Source organism: Coregonus clupeaformis, unplaced genomic scaffold, assembly GCF_020615455.1.
Source record: "Coregonus clupeaformis isolate EN_2021a unplaced genomic scaffold, ASM2061545v1 scaf0083, whole genome shotgun sequence".
NCBI lineage: Eukaryota > Metazoa > Chordata > Actinopteri > Salmoniformes > Salmonidae > Coregonus > Coregonus clupeaformis.
In genome coordinates this window covers 255,240-280,000 of record NW_025533538.1, presented here as the reverse complement: position 1 = coordinate 280,000, position 24,761 = coordinate 255,240, and the positions used below count along the sequence as shown (strand labels likewise).

At 46.9% G+C, this 24,761-nt stretch overlaps 1 protein-coding gene across 1 annotated transcript in view; it reads left to right on the top strand.

Annotated features, from left to right (window-relative positions):
• Window positions 1–24,761, top strand: part of LOC121555860 (voltage-dependent calcium channel gamma-2 subunit-like) — a 66,934-nt gene that overhangs the window by 32,054 nt on the left and 10,119 nt on the right. The gene's annotated exons all lie outside the window — the stretch shown is intronic.

The following is a 24,761-nucleotide window of genomic DNA, read 5'->3' as shown; positions in this document are numbered from 1 at the left end:
ATGTACACATTGCTTTAACCCCTATTATTGTGCCCCTCCCGTTAAGTATGTGTTTACAGATAACATATATTTGTTCCCAAACTACAGTTCAGTATATATACAGTGTCATGAAAAGGTAGTTGCCCCCTTTCTGATTCATATTTTTGATACTGAATGTTATCAGATCGTCAACCAAAACCTAATATTAGATAAATGGCACCTGAGTTTACAAATAACAACAACAAAAAAGATACTTATTTTATTTATTTAATTAACAAAGTTATGCAACACCCAATTCCCCTGTGTGAAAAAGTAATTGCCACCTTACACTCAATAACTGGTTGTGCCACCTTTAGCTGCAATGACTGCAACCAAATGCTTCCTGTAGTTGTTGATCGGTCTCTCACATCGCTGTGGAGGAATTTTGGCCCACTCTTGCATACGGAACTGCTTTACAGTTTTTCTCGATTGCTAAGACACATTTCTTGAAAGCTGCTCTCCTTTTCTCTTAACTGTGAACACAAAACCCAATTTTCAAGCTACATTCACAAAACCTCAGACTCTTCTTGCAAAACCAAACTTTCACCTCAAAACAGTTCAATCTGTGCTCAAAACTGAACTATGTTGTCAAATCGTGCCCCGAGTCAATCAAAAAAAAAAACACTACTGAACAGTCACTAAACACTACGTAGAAAATTAGAAAACACAATGCTCAGGACATGAAGCTGGAGAAATAAATGTTTATTGTTCACTGTAGGCTAAATGCATGTTGCAAAACAAAAAAAAACTGTGCATTTAGCACTTGTACAAAAAGACAAAACAGAAATCTTGTGCATTTACATGTAGCACTTGTAAAAACAAACAGAAATCTTATGCGTTTGCCACTTGTGTGTAATCAACATTGAATGTGTCTGGATATATGCCAACCTGTACATACTGGAATCTTTGCTCTTTGACTCTGTCTGAGTTGCGATCAAAGGGCACTCTGTATAGCTGTTTCATGCGCAGTCTGTTGCGCTTGAGGACACGATCAACAGTAGAGAGGCTGACACTGTTGATACCCTCAAAATTTAAATGGTCCTCAATGATCTTCTGCTGAATTTTGCTCAGTTTAATGGCATTGTTCTCACGGACCATATAAACAATTAGGGTCTCTTGGTGTGGGGAGAACATACCTGTCCTCCCACCCCCATGTGGCAGTCTTTCAATTCTACAAAAAGAGAACATGGAGTTACAAAAAATATACATGGAATACTAGGCCTACAAACAGTTAGACCAACCCTCCATTACAATACTACAGTACATTGGTACAGTGATGTACTGAAACATATATTTACTTACAGTATACTGTGGTACAGTATATAGTATGTCATACAGTAATTGCTGTCAACATTTACATACTGTACTATAATGTCAAAAAAGGTAATTACCTGTTCTCTTCTCTAAATCTTCGGATTATGGTGGACACAGTGAATCTACTGATGTTTGGTTGTACCCTTTGTCCAGCCTCCCTCATGCTCATACCATGGACAAGAACACGGTCAATCACAGTAGCTCTGATTTCATCAGATATTACTGTTCTTTGTCTTCACTGACCACCTCGACCACCTCGACCTCCTCTCACACAAACTCTTCCTCTCAGATTTCTATCCATTGTAGGGCCTCACAAACCAGTGCTCTCTGAACTGGCTTACTGTATATGTTCCCTCACATCATTAGCCACAAGTGTGATCAATTTTGAGTTGTTGTGTTCAAGTGGTGACACCTGTGCTCTAATTGTGTTTGACTTTTGTCACCTGTGCTCACCATTATGCAGCACGGGTGCATCACAATGAAAATGTGTTGGCAAGTTATGTCTAAACAGGTGAAAAGTGCTTATGGTTTTGCCAAAAGAGTGATTGATTCAATCAGTGGGTTCAGGCAACTGAGCATTTGGTTCAGACAATAGGGTTTAGTGTTTTAGCAATTGAGAAAAACTGTAAGTCAGCAACATTTGTAGGTTTTCAAGCATGAACTGCTCGTTCTGCCTCAACGTCTCAATTGGGATTAGGTCTCAAAACGTTCATTTTGTTGCTTCTTAACATGCCTCAGGACCTGGACAAGTTGCCTTAATAGAAGGAACCATGAATTCTGCTCTGTATCTGAGAATTCTACAGGAGAATATCATACCATCCGTCTGTGAGCTGAAGCTGAAGCGCAGCTGGGTCATGCAGCAAGACAATGATCCAAAACACACAATCAAGTCTGCATGAAAATGGCTAAAAACCAACAAATTCCAGACCTAATCCCAATTGAAATGTTGAGGCAGAACTTGAAACGAGCAGTTCATGCTTGAAGTCCCACAAATGTTGTTGAGTTAAAGCAGTTCTGCATGGAAGTTGGACAAAATTCCTCCACAGTGACGTGAGAGACAGATCAACAACTACAGGAAGCGTTTGGTTGGAGTCATTGCAGCTAAAGGTGGCACAACCAGTTATTGAGTGTAAGGGGGCAATTACTTTTTCAAACAATATACAACAGGTATGACCAGCCAGATTACCCGTGATACAAGTCGGTATTAGACGTCCATCCATGTCTGAGGACGTCAGGAGATGACTTGTAAACCGGCCAGTACGGGCAACAGTGAGCGCTGTTACCTTCAAGTAGGTTTCGGTTTTACTAAGGCATTGTGGGCGGAGAGGGCAGATGAGTGTAAGCATCTGCCTCAGATTCCCAAGGTTGCAAGTTCAAATCCAGTGATATAAAGTTTTTTAAAATATATTTAGTTTCAAGCCTATCCAAAACCTTAACCCTTACCTTAACCATTCGGAGTTAATGCCTAACCTTAACAATTCTGAGTTAATGCCTAAACTTAACCTTAAACACTTAAAACATTTGACTTTTGGATCAACTTTGAAATTTGACTTTTGAGAAACATGGATGAACATCTATCGCTGGATTCAAACATACAACCTTTGGCACCAGAGGCAGATGCTTACGCCCATCCATCATCCCCGTCCACAATGCCCTAGCAAAACCAAACCTACTGGAAGGTAACGGCGCTCACTGTTGCCCCTAGTGGCCAGTTTCCACATCATCTCCCAACATCCTCAGACATGGATGGACGTCGAATACTGACTTGTATCACGGGTGACCTGATACAAGAGAACACATCTGGGATTGTAATCCCCCCTCCCGCATACAGTGAGGATGATCCAGTAAATGTGTGTTGGTGTTAAAATGATATTTCACACTCTTAACACTTTACTTTAGCCACAGCATGCTGCACTGCAGGTAGTCTGAATATTGTGCAGTGTACAATGTCACACACAAACGAATGAACAAAACACAAGTGCAATGGTGCAGAAAAACGCACACACGCACACACACACACACACACACACACACACACACACACACACACACACACACACACACAGAGTGCTTGCGTGACAGCCTGTGTGTTTGTCCGTCCATACACCATTGGAGAGAGTCTGATGCTGCTCCAACCCAAAACCACAAGTACTTCTTTAGCCCCGGGACACACTTCCATTTCATTATCTCTGTCTGCCCAAACAACATCTGTGAAAGGGAGAGCGGGAGAGAGGGAGGAGAAGGGAGAGAGAGAAGGATAGGGGGTGGAGAAGAAGGAAAGATAAAGGGAAAATATATATAGAGAGAGAAGGAGGGAGAGGGGGAGGAGAAGAGAGAGAAGCGAGAGGGAGAGAGAGAGAGAAAAGGGGGTGGAGAAGAGGAAGAGATACAGGGAACATAAACTGTATATAGAGAGAGAAGGAGGGAGAGAGAGAGAGAGATATAGGAAAAAATATATATAGAGAGGAAGGGAGAGGGAGAGGGAGAGAGGAGAAAAGAGTGCTTGCCTTTGTGCGTAATCTGTTGTTGTTGTTGTTGTTGTTGTGGTGACGTGTTTAGAGTAGAGGAAGCATTTACAATAGTGGACACACGCTAGGAGACACACATACGCTAGGAGACACACACACACATACATTAGGAGACACAGACAGTCACACGGGACACACACACGCTAGAAGACACACACACACACGCTAGGAGAAGAACACACACGCTAGGAGAAGGACACACACGCTAGAAGACACACACACACACACGCTAGGAGAAGGACACACGCTAGGAGAAGGACACACGCTAGGAGAAAGACACACATACGCTAGGAGAAAGACACACATACGCTAGGAGACACAGACACACATTAGGAGACACACACATGCTAGGAGAAAGACACACACACTCTAGGAGACACACACAGTCACACGGGACACACACACACACATGCTAGAAGACACACCTACACGCTATGATATTGTTTTTGTACGTCTCTGAGCGATGTTCTATCGATTCCTGGTGTCATGTGGTATTTGCTATTATTTGGTATTTTATTAGGATCCCCATTAGCTGTTGCAAAAGCAGCAGCTACTCTTCCTGAGGTCCACAGAAAACATGAAACATGACATAATACAGAACATTAATAGACAAGAACAGCTCAAGGACAGAACTACATAACTTAAAAAGTTTAAAAATGGCACACATAGCCTACATATCAATACATACACACAAAATATCTAGGTGAAATAGGGGAGAGGCATTGTGCCGTGAGGTGTTGCTTTATCTTTTTTTAAGGTGTGCTGTTCATTTCAGCAACATGAGATGGAACGGAGTTCCATGCAATAATGGCTCCATATAATCCTGTACGCTTTCTTGAATTTGTTCTGGATTTGGGGACTGTGAAAAGACCCCTGGTGGCATGTCTAGTGGGGTAAGTGTGTGTGTGTCAGAGCTGTGTGTAAGTTTACTATGCAGACCCTTTAAAAAAAGATAAAAAGAAGTGATGCAGTCAGTCTCTCCTCAACTCTTAGCCAAGAGAGACTGGCATGTATAGTATTTATATCAGCCCTCTGATTAGAATGAAGAGCAAGACATGCTGCTCTGTTCTGGGCCAGCTGCAGCTTAACTAGGTCTTTCTTTTGCAGCACTCAACCACACGACTGAACAATAACCAAGATAAGACAAAACTAGAGCCTGCAGAACTTGCTTTTTGGAGTGTGGTGTCAAAAAAACAGAGCATCTCTTTATTATGGACAGACCTCTCCACATCTTTACAACCATTAAATCTATATGTTTTGACCATGACAGTTTACAATCTAAGGTAACACCAAGTAATTTAGTCTCCTCAACTTGTTCAACAGCCACACCATTCATTACCAGATTCAGCTGAGGTCTAGAGGTTAGGGAATGATTTGTACCAAATACAACACTCTTAGTTTTTAAGATGTTCAGGACCAGATTATTACTGGCCACCCATTCCAAAATGGACTGCAACTCCTTGTTAAGGGTTTCAGTGACTTCATTAGCTGTGGTTTCTGACATGTACAGTGAGGGAAAAAAGTATTTGATCCCCTGCTGATTTTGTACGTTTGCCCACTGACAAAGAAATGATCAGTTTATAATTTTAATGGTAGGTTTATTTGAACAGTAACAACAAAAAAATCCAGAAAAACGCATGTCCAAAATGTTATAAATTGATTTGCATTTTAATGAGGGAAATAAGTATTTGAACCCCTCTCAATCAGAAAGATTTCTGGCTCCCAGGTGTCTTTTATACAGGTAACGAGCTGAGATTAGGAACACACTCTTAAAGGGAGTGCTCCTAATCTAAATTTGTTACCTGTATAAAAGACACCTGTCCACAGAAGCAATCAATCAATCAGATTCCAAACTCTCCACCATGGCCAAGACCAAAGAGCTCTCCAAGGATGTCAGGGACAAGATTGTAGACCTACACAAGGCTGGAATGGGCTACAAGACCATCGCCAAGCAGCTTGGTGAGAAGTTGACAACAGTTGGTGCGATTACTCGCAAATGGAAGAAACACAAAAGCTCTGTCAATCTCCCTCGGCCTGGGGCTCCATGCAAGATCTCACCTCGTGGAGTTGCAATGATCATGAGAACGGTGTCACGGTTTCGGCCGAGGCTGCTCCTCCTCCTGGTTCGGGCAGGCTTCGGCGGTCGTCGTCCCCGGAGTACTAGCTGCCACCGATCTATGTTTCATGTTCGTTTGGTTTTGTCTGGATGTTGTACACCTGTGTCTTGTTAGTCCTCGTTAGTGTCCTATTTAGTTCTCGTTGTGTGTGCTTGTCGTTGTGTGTGATTGCGCTTCTGTTTCGTGTTTGGAGCTACTTTTTCCCTCCAGTGTTTTGGAGAGGTTATGTTGCACATGTTTGTGCGCCGTTTATTTTGTCGCCTGTGTGCGCCGTGTATTCGCCTTCGGGCTTATTGTGCTTCCGTCTTTGATATATATTGCACTAAAGCCTTTGGACTGAGCCTCTGCGTCCTGCGCATGATTCATACACCACACCCACCTTCAGCACGCCTTGACAGAATCACACACCGTAATGGAATCAGCAGGATCGGCAGTGACGCCTGTGTCGCTCGAGGAGCATCTCCGTGGGCAAGAGGGCCAGATAAGACAACTGGAGACCGCTCTACAGGAGGTAATCAACACCTTGCACCGATGGGAGGCCAGCAGGGTACCCACACCTCCACCTACCCTGCCCACCCCATCGGTCGGTCCACCAGTCCCAGGTTCGGAACCCAGGGGGATTCGGCTCTCGCTCCCGAGGGCGTATGACGGAACAGCTGCCGGGTGTCAAGGGTTCCTCCTGCAGGTGGAGCTCTACCTGGCCACTGTACACCCGGTGCCCTCGGGATACGAGAGCGTTTCCGCCCTCATCTCCTGTCTCACGGGCAAGGCGTTGGAGTGGGCTAACGCCGAGTGGAGGAAAATGGACGCCAACACCATCACCTACGCCGAGTTCTCCCGCCGCTTCAAGGCCGTGTTCGACCATCCACCTGAGGGCAAAGCGGCGGGGGAGCGTCTAGTTCATTTGAGACAGGGGAGGAGGAGCGCTCAGGTGTTCGCTCTAGAGTACCGGACTCTAGCGGCGGATGCAGGGTGGGATGAACGGGCTCTCATTGACCATTTTCGATGTAGCCTACGAGAGGACGTTCAACGTGAGTTGGCCTGCAGGGATACCCATCTTACCTTCGACCAGTTGGTCGATATGTCCATCCATCTGGACACCCTGCTGGCCACCCGTGGACGTCCCGAGGGGAGTCCGTCCATTCCGCCCTCCGGCACCTCCGAGCCGAGCCCTATGGAGCTCGGGGGTGCCGGCGCTAGAGAACGGAGGAGGAGGAGCCCGAAGGGGCCTGTCTCCTGCACCAAGTGCGGTCGTGGAGGGCACACTGCGGCCAGGTGCTGGGGAGGGTTCTCCGGGGGAGAAGACAACAGGCCACGCACTGGGGGGGCCTCCCAGGTGAGTAGACGTCCCACTTACCCAGAGCTTTCTGTTGCACACTTTTGTATACCTGTTTGTTTTCCACAGGTTGCACCTCATTCCCAGCATAAGGCGCTAGTAGATTCAGGCGCAGCTGGGAATTTTGTTGATCGAAAGTTTTGTTTTGAGTTAGGGATCCCTCTCCTACCTGTTGACAAACCTTTTCCCGTTCATGCCTTAGATAGCCGCCCGTTGGGGGTCGGGGTTGATCAGGGAGATCACAGCGCCACTTCGGATGTGTGCGCAGGGGGTCATGAGGAGACTATACAGCTGTATCTGATCGACTCTCCTGCGTACCCAGTGGTGCTGGGGATTCCCTGGTTAAGCACCCATAACCCTGCTATTTCGTGGCAACAGAGGGCTCTCGATGGGTGGTCTGCTCAGTGCGAGGGGCGATGTCTGGGTGTTTCCGTGGGGGCGACTTCGGTGGAAAGTCCAAACCAAGTGCCCGCACTGCACATTCCGCCTGAATATGGGGATTTAGCTCTCGTGTTTAGCAAAACTAGGGCGACGCAGTTGCCTCCTCATAGACAGGGGGATTGCGCGATTGATCTCCAGGCAGGAGCAGCGCTCCCACGGAGCCATGTGTATCCTTTGTCTCAAGAGGAGAGAAAAGCTATGGAGACTTACATAGCCGAATCTTTGAGACAGGGATACATTCGGCCCTCCACTTCTCCCGCCTCCTCGAGCTTCTTTTTTGTGAAAAAGAGAGATGGAGGGTTGCGCCCGTGCATTGATTACCGTGGTCTCAATCAGATTACTGTGAAATACAGTTATCCACTCCCTCTGATTGCGACCATGACGGAGTCATTGCATGGAGCGCGGTTTTTCACAAAACTGGATCTCAGGAGCGCGTATAACTTGGTGCGCATTAGGGAGGGTGACGAATGGAAGACAGCGTTTAGTACCACGTCAGGTCATTTCGAATATCTCGTCATGCCATATGGGTTGATGAATGCTCCATCAGTCTTCCAATCCTTCGTAGATGACATTTTCCGGGATATGCAGGGACAAGGGGTGGTCGTGTACATTGATGACATTCTGGTGTACTCGTCTACCCGAGCCGAGCATATAACTCTGGTGCGTCGTGTATTGAGGAGGCTGTTGGAGCACGACCTATATGTCAAGGCAGAGAAATGTCTGTTTTTCCAGGAGTCGGTCTCCTTTTTGGGTTATCGGTTGTCCGCGTCAGGGGTGAGAATGGAGGTGGATCGTGTGTCCGCTGTGCGTAATTGGCAAACCCCAACTACTGTAAAAGAGGTGCAGCAGTTTTTGGGCTTTGCGAATTACTACCGGAGGTTTATCCGGGGGTTTTGGACAGGTGGCAGCTCCCATCACGTCCCTTCTGAAGGGGGGTCGGTGCGCCTGCAGTGGTCAGCCGATGCGGACAGGGCCTTTAGGAGACTGAAGGACCTGTTTACGTCGGCTCCGGTGCTGGCGCATCCGGATCCCGCATTACCCTTTCAGGTCGAGGTAGACGCGTCTGAGGCTGGTATAGGGGCCGTTCTCTCTCAACGGTCCGGCACGCCACCTAAACTCCGCCCCTGTGCTTTCTACTCAAAGAAGCTCAGCCCGGCGGAGCGTAACTATGACGTTGGGGACAGGGAGCTGTTAGCTGTAGTTCAAGCCCTTAAGGTGTGGAGGCATTGGCTTGAGGGGGCTCAACACCCTTTCCTCATTTTGACTGACCATCGGAACCTGGAGTACATCCGGGCAGCGAGGAGACTGAACCCTCGCCAGGCTCGATGGAGTATGTTTCTCACCAGGTTCGTATTTAAAATCACGTACATCCCTGGGTCCCAGAATGGTAAGGCGGATGCGCTGTCCCGGCGGTATGACACGGAGGAGAGGTCCGTTGAGCCCACTCCCATACTACCGGAGTCTTGCCTTGTGGCACCGGTGGTGTGGGAAGTCGATGCCGAAATCGAGCGAGCGTTGCGTACCGACCCCAGCCCTCCACAGTGTCCTGAGGGTCGGAAGTACGTTCCGCTCGAGATTCGGGATCGACTCATTTACTGGGCTCACACGTCACCCTCCTCTGGACATCCGGGTATCGGCCGGACGGTGCATTGCCTTAGCACTAAATACTGGTGGCCCACTTTGGCTAGGGATGTGAGGGTTTATGTCTCCTCCTGCTCGGTGTGTGCCCAGTGTAAGGCGCCCCGACATCTGCCCAGGGGTAAGTTACAACCCCTGCCCGTTCCACAACGACCATGGTCCCACCTCTCGGTGGATTTTGTGACAGACCTTCCCCTCTCTCAGGGGAATACCACCATCCTGGTCGTTGTGGATCGGTTCTCTAAGGCCTGTCGTCTTCTCCCTATGTCGGGTCTTCCTACTGCCCTACAGACCGCTGAGGCCCTATTTACCCATGTCTTCCGGCATTACGGGGTACCCGAGGATATAGTGTCTGATCGAGGCCCCCAGTTTACCTCTCGTGTTTGGAGAGCGTTCATGGAGCGTTTGGGGGTCTCGGTTAGCCTTACCTCAGGGTACCACCCGGAGAGTAACGGGCAGTTGGAACGTGTCAACCAGGATGTGGGTAGGTTTCTGAGGTCGTATTGCCAGGACCGGCCGGAGGAGTGGGCACGGTACATTCCCTGGGCCGAGATGGCCCAGAACTCTCTCCGCCACTCCTCTACTAACCTGACCCCCTTCCAATGTGTGTTGGGTTACCAGCCGGTTCTGGCACCTTGGCAGCAGAGCCAGATCGAGGCCCCTGCGGTGGATGATTGGATGAGGCGCTCGGAAGAGACGTGGAACGCTGCCCACGTCCACCTGCAGCGGGCCGTCCTTCGTCACAAGGCGAGCGCCGATCTCCACCGCAGTGAGGGGCCGGTGTACACACCCGGAGATCGAGTCTGGCTCTCTACCAGGAACCTGCCCCTCCGCCTGCCCTGCCGGAAGCTGGGTCGGCGGTTTGTGGGGCCCTTTAAAGTCCTGAGAAGATTGAACGAGGTGTGTTATAGGTTACATCTACCTGTTGAGTATAAGAATATTAACCCCTCGTTCCATGTGTCTCTTCTCAGGCCGGTGGTAGCTGGTCCACTCCAGGACAATGAGATAGGGGAGACTCCTCCGCCCCCACTGGACATCGAGGGGCTCCGGCGTACACCGTTCGGTCCATCTTGGACTCTAGACGCCGGATGGGGGTCTCCAGTATCTCGTGGAGTGGGAGGGGTACGGCCCGGAGGAGCGGTGCTGGGTGCCACGGAGGGACATCCTAGACCCATCTCTCCTGTCGGAGTTCCACCGGGACCATCCCGCGCGCCCTGCTCCGCGTCCTCCTGGTCGTCCCCCGAGGCCGGGGTCGGCGCACGGCTGGAGCCGCGCGTCAAGGGGGGTACTGTCACGGTTTCGGCCGAGGCTGCTCCTCCTCCTGGTTCGGGCAGGCTTCGGCGGTCGTCGTCCCCGGAGTACTAGCTGCCACCGATCTATGTTTCATGTTCGTTTGGTTTTGTCTGGATGTTGTACACCTGTGTCTTGTTAGTCCTCGTTAGTGTCCTATTTAGTTCTCGTTGTGTGTGCTTGTCGTTGTGTGTGATTGCGCTTCTGTTTCGTGTTTGGAGCTACTTTTTCCCTCCAGTGTTTTGGAGAGGTTATGTTGCACATGTTTGTGCGCCGTTTGTTTTGTCGCCTGTGTGCGCCGTGTATTCGCCTTCGGGCTTATTGTGCTTCCGTCTTTGATATATATTGCACTAAAGCCTTTGGACTGAGCCTCTGCGTCCTGCGCATGATTCATACACCACACCCACCTTCAGCACGCCTTGACAAACGGTGAGGAATCAGCCCAGAACTACACAGGAGGATATTGTTAATGATCTCAAGGCAGCTGGGACCATAGTCACCAAGAAAACAATTGGTAACACACTACGCCGTGAAGGACTGAAATCCTGCAGCGCCCGCAAGGTCCCCCTGCTCAAGAAAGCACATATACAGGCCCGTCTGAAGTTTGCCAATGAACATCTGAATGATTCAGAGGAGAACTGGGTGAAAGTGTTGTGGTCAGATGAGACCAAAATCGAGCTCTTTAGCATCAACTCAACTCGCCGTGTTTGGAGGAGGAGGAATGCTGCCTTTGAACCCAAGAACACCATCCCCACCGTCAAACATGGAGGTGGAAACATTATGCTTTGGGGGTGTTTTTCTGCTAAGGGGACAGGACAACTTCACCGCATCAAAGGGACGATGGACGGGGCCATGTACCATCAAATCTTGGGTGAGAACCTCCTTCCCTCAGCCAGGGCATTGAAAATGGGTCGTGGATGGGTATTCCAGCATGACAATGACCCAAAACACACGGCCAAGTCAACAAAGGAGTGGCTCAAGAAGAAGCACATTAAAGTCCTGGAGTGGCCTAGCCAGTCTCCAACCTAAGTGTATGTAAACTTCCGACTTCAACTGTACACTATCAAGCATTTCACACACATATTTAGATACTGACTGTTAGCACTTGGTGGCCTATAGCAACACCCCAAAATAATAGGCTTTAGATGAGGCAGATGAACCTGCAACCACAGCACTTCAACAACACCTCACATTAGATCTCTATGTATTACAGGGATATGGCTCTGAATATATATATATATAGCAACACCACTGCTATAAGCATTCCTCTCTCTTCTATATACAGTATGTTATATCCTTCCTGTCTCTTCTATATATGTTATATCCTTGTATTGCTACTGCTGGAATTACCTAAGTGAGCCTCAGAAATGGCCAATATATGAATGTTATCTGACGTTAGCAATTTATTGATTTCATGAACCTTATTTCTAAGGCTACATACAGTATGTTAATATGGGCTATTTTCAGACCTTTCCTGGGTAGCTTCTCAGAGATAGACATAATACGGAAAATAACAAACAAAGCAAGAGAAAAACAACAACATTCAGCAGTCCATTAATCAGTTGGGATGTGTAAGTGTGTGTGTGTGCTGCAGGGTTGAAGCTACAAACTCATAGGCTTGGCTCTCTCATCCCTTCCAGGCTTTTGGGAGGGAGGGTGGACAAGGAGCCTGTCATCGCGGATGTAAGCAATGTCCCCACACGCTCTGGTAACTTTCATGGCTGGGATAAGTTCTTTCCTCTTCTGGTGCACAGCTTCAAGATAGGCCTCGTTGACGAAGATGTACGTTACTCTCAATTTCTTGGCTCTTTCCAGAACAGCTACCTTGCCCTTGAACCTCAGGAACTTGACCACTATCGACCTGGGCCTGTCACCTGGGTGGGTTTTCCAATCCTGTGGGCGCGCTCCACCTCAATCTTCCTGTGGTCCATCTTCAGTTTCTCAGAGATAATTTCCCTCACTTTGTCCTCAGACTCCGTCTACATCTCATGTGGAGATTCTGCAATTCCATCCATAATAATGTTGTTCCGCCTTGATTGTCCCTCGAGATAATCTGATTTCTCTGTCATTGTTATCATGGATTCACATACAGAACTGATGTCCTCTCTCTCAATGACACTTGAAGCTATTTTCTTGTTGTTGTAACAACTCCTTGTAGAAATATTTTTGTTCATTTATAAGATCCTTCACCTGTGATAGAGAGACACCACTGTCCTCAACGGTACTCCCACCGGCTCTCGTCTTTGTCATGGTAGTAACATAGGCTACGCTGTTACTCCTCACAGTTCCAGATAGGGCAGGTCGCAAGGAAGATGGAAACAGCAACAAACAGCAGGGATCTAGACAGTCAAAAGCCTGGGACAATTCGCTGTCCCAGCCACAAGGGCTAACTGCGCTCAAGCCCTCAAGGAAACCCAGCTAAATTGATAGGCCGCTAACAGTGGCAGCTAGGCTAGCAGCTACGCCAAGCAGTTTATCAGACCCTTGGTAGGCAGGATCCCTGGACAGATAGCAGCGGTCCCAGAAATTGATGCAAACCGTGTTGCGTGATCCAAACTCAAAAGGTAGCTAGCTAGTAACTGTTTCAACAGACTTTCAAAACTTTCCTAAACAGCAAACCGAGCTCTCCCTCGTTCCGAAAGAGAGAGAGAGAGAGAGAGAGAGAGAGAGAGAAGGGCAGAAGAGAGACCGAGAGAGAGAGAGGGGGCAGGGGGCAGGGGGGAAGAGAGACAGAGAGAGAGAGAGGGGGCAGGGGGGAAGAGAGACAGAGAGAGAGAGAGGGGGGGGCAGGGGGAAGAGAGACAGAGAAAGAGACAGATAGGGATAGATGGAAAGACAGACAAACAGACAGATTTGAAACAACAACAACAAACAGCAGGTATCTAGACAGCCACAAGCCTGGGACAATCCGCGGTCCCAGCCACAAGGGCTAACCACATCGCGGGCTGCGTTCAAGCCCTCAAGAAAACCCGCTAGCTTGATAGGCAGCTAGCTAGCAGCTAGACTAGCAGCTATGCCAAGCAGCTCCACAGAACTGGCCTTGGTCGGCAGGATCACTGGACAGATAGCAGAGGTCCCAGCAACTGATGCCAACCGCGTCACGGGATCCACACTCAAAAGGTAGCTAGCTAGTGTTTTCATGTGTATCTGAGCCGTTCAAACAAGCAGAAATTTGGCCGGTATGATGTAGCATTGCGATAAAGCTGCTCTCACTACACTGGAAGTTAATAGGAATATGACTTTAAATCACAAAAATGTCTATCATACATGTCAGATTTTCAATACTGGTCGATGTCATAACTGGTCGATGTCATAACGCGGGAGGTTGTCTTCCCTCAAATGAGCCATTGATCATATTTTAGCGATATTCCAACCTCGAGAAATTTGTAATTTAACAGAGGGTCCACCACATTTCTCCTATTTGTCTGCCTCTTCAGTCTAGGGTGCATTGCATGGTGTCATTGCATGCCCGTTGCGAATGTCAGACTCCACTCTGTGAGGCACATCGATCTGCGGATTGAATATGGTGCGATTGTAGACTTCTAAATTGATAGTGCACTTTGTTTACGTGATTTTACAGCTAACTAGCTAGTTACTTCACATGCTGATATTGACTTTGGTATTATTGTGTGTAGCTATGTTTGCTAGCTAGCTACTTAACTAGCTAGCTAGCCAGCCAGCCCATAGAGAGCATTGCATTGTGGGTTTTGTAGTCGACTTGAGCTGCAAAAGATTTCCACAACAATTTCCACGTTACTACCAACCTTATTATAACGACCAAATTCAACATTTGTTCACAAAAAATATTGTTCTCACATATTAGTGTTATTTAACTCCATACAATGCAACCTTATTGTCCATCAGTTACAGCAAACAATGGCAATTTGCCTTCTGCTCTGAGACAGCATACATACAGTTGAGACAAGCACAGGGTCAACCTGCAGTGCAGCACCCCTGGATAGAAAGCATGTTGTGCGATAAAGGGTCTTGCTCAAGTGCCCAACAGTAGGGGAACAACTTTAGGATGTGAATCAAGCAGCCCTCCAGTTGCCAGATAAATTCCATCCATTTTTCTGGGCCCGGGATTTGAACCGGACACTTTTCGGCCACAGGTCCAATTCCTAGACGTTGGGCTACCTATCCCATAACATATTTCCTTGGTATTAGTGAAGGACTGTATAGTGAAGGCTTCTGTGTGTAGGCTTCTGCAGCGGTTGCTATGCAGTGTGTGTGTGTGTGTGTGTGTGTGGACCCAGAGGCCCTTGTGGTGGTATGACTCACAATCCAACCCCCCTACTCCCTCTCCGCCTGCTCTCTCACTCTCTCCCAACAAGATATCAAAGTCTCACTTAATTTCTTGATATCATTGGATAAAGTCTATTTTTGATTAGTAAATGGACTTCATCTCTCGACGTCCTGTATTTAGGCCAATGACTGTATACATGAATAGACAAAGTCATTGATCACGTGAGACTATTTATTCTTACAATATGTGAAGACTCAATAGCTCATTGAAGCCAAATGAAGTCGGTTAAGATGGCGTCTCGTGAAGACATAACATGCCCAGTTTGAGCAACTCCAGGAAGTGAAGTTGCAGGCTAACTCAGTGCTGCCCCCTCTCATTGAGTAACTCAAGTTGAAGGCCGACCGGGGTACTGCAGGCTGCCATTAGCAACTAAATTATCCTTATAACTTCGAGTGCGATTTTTAAATAATCAGTTCAAGGACATACACTACCGTTCAAAAGTTTGGGGTCACTTATAAATGTCCTTGCTTTCGAAAGAAAATCAATTTTTTTGTCCATTAAAATAACATCAAATTGATTAGAAATACAGTGTAGACATTGTTAATGTTGTATAATAATAAATATAATATGCCATTTAGCAGACGCTTTTATCCAAAGCGACTTACAGTCATGCGTGCATAAATTTTTGTGTATGGGTGGTCCCGGGGATTGAACCCACTACCTTGGCGTTACAAACGCCGTGCTCTACCAGCTGAGCTATGGCTATTGTATGGCTATTGTAGCCATATCTCAGACTGGCCAATAAAAAGAAAAGATTAAGATGGGCAGTCTGAGATATGGCTTTTCTTTGCAACTCTGCCTAGAAGGTCAGCATCCCGGAGTCGCCTCTTCACCGTTGACGTTGAGACTGGTGTTTTGCGGGTACTATTTAATGAAGCTGCCAGTTGAGGACCTGTGAGGCGCCTGTTTCTCAAACTAGACACTCTAATGTATTTGTCCTCTTGCTTAGTTGTGCACCGGGGCCTCCCACTCCTCTTTCTATTCTGGTTAGAGCCAGTTTGCGCTGTTCTGTGAAGGGAGTAGTACACAGCGTTGTACGAGATCTTCAGTTTCTTGGCAATTTCTCACATAGAATAGCCTTTATTTCTCAGAACAAGAATTGACTGACGAGTTTCAGAAGAAAGTTATTTGTTTCTGGCCATTTTGAGCCTGTAATCGAACCCACAATTGCTGATGCTCCAGATACTCAACTAGTCTCAAGAAGGCCAGTTTTATTGCTTCTTTAATCAGCACAACAGTTTTCAGCTGTGCTAACATAATTGCAAAAGGGTTTTTCTAATGATCAATTAGCCTTTTAAAATGATAAACTTGGATTAGCAAACACAACGTGCCATTGGAACACAGGACTGATGGTTGCTGATAATGGGCCTCTGTACGCCTATGTAGATATTCCATAAAAAATCTGCCGTTTCCAGCTACAATAGCCATTTACAACATTAACAATGTCTACACTGTATTTCTGATCAATTTGATGTTATTTTAATGGACAACAAAATTGCTTTTCTTTCGAAAACAAGGAAATTTCTAAGTGACCCCAAACGTTTGAACGGTAGTGTACATCTGGTGTATTAGAAGCAATTATTGGTGCCATGATTGTCCTCAACATTTTTATTTATTTATGCGAAGATTGCCATTTTTCCATTCACTGTAATGGGAGGTCCTGTTTTCTGTAAACAATACCTGTAGTACTGTGGTCGGCCTTGTACTTCCGTGGCGTCATTGAGAGGGGGCAGTCGTTCTCCCCTGATTTAGGCATACAGATCTCACATGAGCTCCAGAAGATTTAGGCTCACAGAAACAACTCTACGGTTCAGTTAAGGAATTCATTCCGACTGGGTTAAGGGATAAGGTTTGTGATAGGGTTAAAACAGAAACAACTCTAGGGTTAAGTTCAGGCATGAATTCTGATTGGTTAAGAGTTCAGGCATTAATTATCTTGGTTAAGTTCAGGATTAAGGTTTGGGATAGGGTCCTGGGGACCTGCAAAACACACACACACACACACACACACACACACACACACACACACACACACACACACACACACACACACACACACAGAGAGAGAGAGAGAGCTCCTGGTGTTTTCCTACTGATCTTCTCTGTGGTTAGTAAACCTGTTAACACCAGCTCCACACAGTTAGAAGAGGAATGACAGACAACACATGATGAAAGGAGGGAGAGATGGGGCTGAGGGAGGTTGTGAGAGGGAGGGAAGGGAGGAATGGGGCTGAGGGAGGTTGTGAGAGGGAGGGGAGGGAGGGATGGTGCTGAGGGAGGTTGTGAGAGGGAGGGGAGGGAGGGATGGATGGATGGAGAGATGGGGCTGAGGGATGTTGTGAGAGGGAGGGGAGGGAGGGAGGGATGGATGGATGGAGAGATGGGGCTGAGGGAGGTTGTGAGAGGGAGGGGAGGGATGGAAGGAAGGGAGGGATGGAGAGATGGGGCTGAGGGAGGTTGTGAGAGGGAGGGGAGGGAGGGAGGGATGGATGGATGGAGAGATGGGGCTGAGGGAGGTTGTGAGAGGGAGGGGAGGGAGGGATGGATGGATGGAGAGATGGGGCTGAGGGAGGGGAGGGAGGGGAGGGAGGGATGGAAGGGAGGGATGGAGAGATGGGGCTGAGGGAGGTTGTGAGAGGGAGGGGAGGGAGGGAGGGATGGATGGATGGAGAGATGGGGCTGAGGGAGGTTGTGAGAGGGAGGGGAAGGAGGGAGGGATGGTAGGGAGGTATGGGGAAGGGGGTGGTGAGAGGAATCAAATCAAATGGTGTAGACTAACAGTGAAATGCTTACTTACGGTCCCTTCCCAACAATGCAGAGAGAGAAAATAGAGAAATTATAGAAAAGTCATAACACTTAATAATACAAGTCATAACACTTAATAATACAAGTAATAACACTTAATAACAAAAGTAAAAACATTTAATAATAAAAGTAATAATAAATACAGTAACAGCAGTGTATGTGATGAGTCAAAAAAGTGAGTGGAAAAAGGGTCAATGCAGATAGTCAGGGTAGCTATTTGGTTAACTATTTAGCAGTCTTATGGTTTGGGGGTAGAAGCTGTTCAGGGTCCTGTTGGTTCCAGACTTGGTGCATCGGTACCGCTTGCCATGCGGTAGCAGAGAGAACAGTCTATGACTTGGGTGGCTGGAGTCTTTGACACAGTTTAGAGCCTTCCTCTGACACCGCCTGGGATAGAGGTCCTGGATGGCAGGGAGCTCGGCCCCCGTGATGTACTGGGCCGCATGCATTACCATCTCAATGGTGCAGCTGTAGAAGGTTTTGAGGATCTGAGGGCCCATGACAAATCTTGGAGGGGGAGAGGCATTGTCGTGCCCTCTTCACGACTGTGTTGGTGTGTGTGGACCATGATAGATCCTTAGTGATGTGGACACAAAGGAACTTGAAGCTCTCAAACTGCTCCACTACAGCCCCATCGATGTGGATGGGGGCATGCTCGGCCCTCCGTTTCCTGTAGTCCTTTGTCTTGCTGACGCTGAGGGAGAGGTTGTTGTCCTGGCACCACACTGTCAGGTCTCTGACCTCCTTCCTATAGGCTGTCTCATCGTCGTCTGTGATCAGGCCTTCCACCGCCGTGTCGTCAGCAAATTTAATGATGGTGTTGGAGTCGTGGGTGAACAGGGAGTACAGGAGGGGACTAAGCATGCACCCCTGAGAGGCCTCTGTTTTGTGGGTCAGCGTGGCAGATGTGTTGTTACCTACCCTTACCACCTGGGGGCGGCCCGTCAGGAAGTCCAGGATCCAGTTGCAGAGGGAGGTGTTATAGTTCCAGGGTCCTTAGCCTAGTGATGAGCTTTAAGGGCACTATGGTGTTGAACGCTGAGCTGTAGTCAATGAACAGCATTCTCACGTAGGTGTTCCTCTTATCTAGGTGGGAGACGCCAGTGTGGAGTGCAAAACATTTCAGCGGCCCCCCTCGTGACAGCAAAGAGAAAACGTTTTAGTTTTAAAGTTCATTTCCTGCAATTCGGCACATTTTGCCATGCGGTGTAGAGAAAATTTTGACGTTTTAAAGCAAGTTTGCTACAATTGTACACATTTTGCCATTGGGCGGAGAGAAGATTTGCAATTTTACAGCTAATTTCCTGCAATTCTGCACATTTTGCCATCGGGTGGAGGCAAATATTTTCAGTTTTTAATATGATAACTGATGATCAATGGGCCCCACCCCAGTCGGTAATTCGACCATGCTTACTACAAGTTTAGATAGCTAGCCGCTAGACTAATTTACCAATCTAAAACATTTAACTGACATGGGCTAATTGAGTGATTGCTGATGCACAACCAAATTTTGAAATTGCACCTTGTGTATTCTTTTATTCTAGCTCTCAACATTAAGTTGTGACCCCGACTGAGTTCCTAAACAATAAAATTGGTGCGTGGGCCTATCACTATGGTCTAGGGTGTCTGGGATGATGGTGTCTATGTGAGCCATGACCAGCCTTCCAAAGCATTTCATGGCTACAGATGTGAGTGCTGAGGGGCAATAATTATTTAGACAGGTTACCATGGCGTTCTTGGGCACAGGGACTATGGTGGAAGGGAGGGAAGTGGAGGAGGGATGGGAAGAGGGATGGAGGGAGGGAAGTGTAGGAGGGATGTGGAGAGGGATGGAGGGAGGGAAGTGGAAGAGGGATGTGGAGGGGGATGGAGGGAGGGAAGTGGAGGAGGAATGTGGAGAGGGATGGAGGGAGGGAAGTGTAGGAGGGATGTGGAGAGGGATGGAGGGAGGGAAGTGGAGGAGGGTTGGGGAGAGGGATGGAGGGAGGGAAGTGGAGGAGGGATGGGGAGAGGGATGGAGGGAGAGAAGTGGAGGCGGGATGTGGAGAGGGATGGAGGGAGGAAAGTGGAGGAGGGATGTGGAGAGGGATGGAGGGAGGGGAGGTGAGGGAAGGGAGGTGAGATTGATGAAGGGGCAGGAAAAATAGATGATTTTATTTAATTTTTTTAAGTTGTGTCACTGATATATATTTATCTGTCCATGACAGGCTCTGTCATAATTACCTAACCCATGTCAATATGTAAATGGCAATACACATACACACTTGTACACACACAAATACTCGTACACACACACTCACCTGCAAGCACACCCGCACCCACACACAGACACACAGACACACACACAAACACACACGTCAGCATCACATCACGACTGAGAAAGAGGGGGTGGGGGTAGAAGGGGGATGTGCCCTATATAAATGGTGGTGGTGACTCACAACCCATCTATCTCTCTTTTCTCTCTCTTTCAATCTTTCTTTATCCCTTTCTCTCTTTCTCTATCTCTCTCTCTTTTTCAATCTTTCTCTCTTTCTCCCTTTCTTTCTTTCTTTCTTTCTTTCTTTCTTTCTTTCTTTCTTTCTTTCTTTCTTTCTTTCTCTCTTTTCTCTTTCAATCTGTCTTTCTTTCTCTCTCTCTCCCTCTCTCTCTCTCTCTCCCTCTCCATATCTCCATCACAGTTTCCGTGTCATTCCACAACTACCCATAATTCATCACTCCTTACTACGCACACAGCTACTTCTCCCCCATAGATATGAATGAATGAGATGTTCCTCTTTCTCTATCTTTACCTCTCATCCCTCTCTTTCCTTCTCATCCTTCTCTTCCCTCTCTTTCCTTCTCATCCCTCTCTTTCCCTCTCTTTCCCTCATTCATCTCTTCCCTCTCTCTAACCAACATCCCTCAGTATGCACTAAACTAAACAATATGGTCATCCCAACCATACAAATATAATATATAGAAAGGCCTCCCGGTAGATTTATATTCTATGATCCTAACCACCTGTGTGGTCACAATATCATGAGGTTAACTCAAAAGTCATAACAGCCATGTAGAGTTGCAAAAATCCGGTAACTTTCCCAAAATTCCCATGTTTTCCAGAAGTCCCGGTTGGAAGATTCCCGAAATCAGGAGGGATTAAGCAGGATTTCGGGAAAACCTGGGAAAGTTACCTGAATTTTGCAACCCTGCCTACACCAATGTAATGTTATGTTATTACATGCTGCTACTGTACTGCAGTCGAAGATACATTCATGCACAGTATAACATCACCCACCTCCATGTAGACTGGTCGCAAAATATTATGAAGTGCACTCAGAAGTCATAACACCCGTGTCGTGCTATTGCTATGCCATATGGACAACCTCAATGTAGACAAGTCATCTAGGTGGTCACATGATACGTTGAGGTGCACTCAGAAGTCATAACACCTCTGTTACAGTGTGTCATGTTATTGCATGCTGCTACAGTAGTCATTGGTCAAGGTGGTAACGGGAGTCCTAACACCTATGGAATGTCCAGAGTCCTAACACCCATGCTAACACCCATGGAATGTTCCAGAGTCCTAACACAAATGGAGTGTTCCAGAGTCCTAACACCCATGGAATGTTCCAGACTCCTAACACCCATGGAATGTTCCAGACTCCTAACACCCATGGAATGTTCCAGAGTCCTAACACCCACTGAATGTTACAGAGTGCTACGCCCATTCCTGATACATATATGTATGATAACACAGTAAACTACACAACACCATCCCAGGTTGAGATATTCACTATTACTCCATCTCCACTAGCTCTATTTTACATGTGTGTGTGTGTGTGTGTGTGCTTGCATGTGTATAAATGGTGAGGAAATGAATTGGGCCGTTTGGGTCGAAGATTAAAATGAAATAAAAATCACAATTAAAAACCTTATCAGGGTCATTGTCTTACGGCCCTCTTTTTTTCATTGAGCAACTGACTCACACACACACACACACACATTCTCTTAGTAGAGCGATTGGTTTTGTTCTAGTTTTTCTTTTCAGCAAGAGGAAAGAATCCATCCTGGTTAAGACTAAAGAAGTACACTATATAGGGAATAGGGTACCATTTGGAACACACACATAGTACATCTAGGTTTGAACCTCTCTGGCTGGCTAGTCTTCCTATGTTCATATATTCTCACTAGATTGGGGTTGAAGGATTAAGCTAATGTTAGCCTACATTTAGCCATCAGAGCGGCTAAGCTAACATTAGCATAAAAAACAAAGTAGTGTAGCTAACATTAGCATAACTCACAGTATAGCCTATTTAGTAGCTATCGTCGCATACGTTTTCATATTCACAGTTCACACCCACTCTCTCGCTCTCGCTCTCCCTCTGCTCTCTTTCCCTCTATCTCTCTCTCTCGCTCTCTGCAGTGAGTCAAAGTGTCTCATTGCTAAACATGCTAATACATTTATCATATCGTTAACCCCAAGCTAGAGGTTAGGTCATCCCTACAATGACAATGCCTCTTATTGGCTCTCCTCATTGGTTTGAATCACATTACCTCAGCGTCTGGCCATTTCTCGCTGTGGGGATGTGGGTCGCGGTGTGAATTCGACCCCAGCGGTGTGTGTCTCTGTAAGAATAATAGTATATGCTCAGTGCTTAAGGAGGATGTATAATTTAACAGAGCGATTTGGGAGAGCTACACATCATTATAACTATAGTAGAGCTGTACTGTGTAGAGACAGAGTAGAAGAGAACAATCTCTGGTTCACTTAGTAGGGTTTCTGGTGTCAGAGCACACACACACACGCAAGAGAAGAGGAGAGGAGAGGAGAGGAGAGGAGAGGAGAGGAGAGGAGAGGAGAGGAGAGGAGAGGAGAGGAGAGGAGAGGAGAGGAGAGGAGAGGAGAGTATTGGAGAGTAGAGGAGAGGAGTGGAGGACAGGAGGAGAGAAGAGAAGAGAAGAGAAGAGAAGAGAAGAGAAGAGAAGAGAAGAGAAGAGAAGAGAAGAGAAGAGAAGAGAAGAGAAGAGAAGAGAAGAGAAGAGAAGAGGGGAGAGGCCTGTGTATAGGACTGCACACCTGTCTCAAGGTCTAATTTAGACCTGGGAAACCAGGTGTGTTAAGCATCTGTTCAACTGGTGACAGATACAGAAATAGTTTTAGCCGAACTGAGAATTTGAAAATTATGAAAACTAACTGTCTAATATTCTAGAAGACAACTGAGCTGACTAGGGATTGGACTCTGTAGAGTGCTTGAGTCGATCTGTAACATGGAAGGGTACATTTGGAAGATATTCTAAAAGCACGTTTGGGCCAAGACACAGACAGACCAGACTAAGAGTCTGGAATAAGAGACAGAGACAGTGAGAAGACTGGACTCATTTTTCATGGGAGGTGGGAAGAGGAGGATCGATTTAAGGAGTTGGTTTCTTACGAGAGACAGAGAGAGGAAAATGAAAGAAAGAGTATCAAGCTGATTGACTTTGGAGAGCCATGGGGGGGGTTGCTTCTTAAGAGAGAGGGGGAGAGAGAGGGGGGGGGAGAGAGAGAGAGAGAGAGAGAGAGAGAGAGAGAGAGAGAGAGAGAGAGAGAGAGAGGAGGGGATGAGATTGATTATTAGTATGATCTCTTTTCTTCTACAGCTCCTGTGTTTCTATAGTTTTGTTCATATATATAATCAGATATGAGGATCAGGTCAAGGCCGTGTCATGATTATGGAAAATAAAAATTAGAAAGTGTGTGTGCGTGTGGATGGATGTGTGTGAGACAGGGCTGTCAAAACCTCTAAGAATCCATTGCAAAGTCCCTGACAGTATATAGGCCTTAGTATGTGTGTTTGTTGAGTGTCTGTATGTTTTCCAGAGAGAGAGAGAGAGAGAGAGAGAGAGAGAGAGAGAGAGAGAGAGAGAGAGAGAGAGAGAGAGGGAGAGCGAACTAGCGAGAGAGAGCGGAAGAGTGAACGAGCGACAGAGAGAGGCAGAGCGAGAGCGAGAGATAGAGGAAGAGAGAGAGACGGAGGAGGAGGAGGAGAGAGTGAAGGAATATGTGCTTCCAGATTACATATGTATGTGCTTTTGGTGTAGCGTGGGTGTGCATGTGTTTGAGAGAGCGAGAGAGAAAGAGAGAGAGAGAAAGAGGGAAAGAGAGAGAGACGCTTGAGTATGGTTTAATGAATTTCTACATGTATGTGTGTGATGATGAGTGTGTGTAACTAAACGTATGACACAATACTATGATGCTGTGTGTGTGTGTGTGCATGCATGCATGCTTGTGCTTGCTTGTGTGTGTGTGCCCTCTGCTCCAGTTTGAATGCTGTCTTCCCATTTCCTTCAATAACAATTAACAGGTGTATTTAATGACAGTGGTTTTGGATGGCATGGGAGCTAAACCAAGCAGAACCGCACAAACACACACACACACTCACAAACACACACACACAGATCTCTGTGATAAATGTAGCTGTGCTACCTGATATTGTGTATATAGCCTGTATGCAGCTGTATCTATTATGTATGTGCTCTGTATGTAGTCTGTATGTAGTCTGTAGTCTTAGTCTAAAGGCTAATTCAATGTCCGCAGGCGCAGAACCATGATAGACCACCGACCGCGGGCGTCGCACAGCCAAACCAAGCACCTCCCCAAAATCCCAACCAAAGCGACTCCACATATGCGGCTTCTATTCATTTGAATGTTGTGACTGTTGGCAAAATTGCTTGAGGCTCACTGACAATTTGAAAAGTATAAAAGCCAACGGTCCAATAAGTAAGGGATAAATGTCGACGTTCTGTACATTACCTTGGAAATAATGGACGACGCAGCGGGACGTCGTCTTTTCGTTGCTAGAGACACGAACCAGTCGTTCATTCGATTAGTTGGATATTTACAGAGGCGACCCAGTCGTTTGATCTTTATGTTTAGTTGCCATGCTCACTGGCAACGTACTATCCCTTGCTTGCTAGCTAGCCAGCTAGCTACGGCTAACACAGTCACT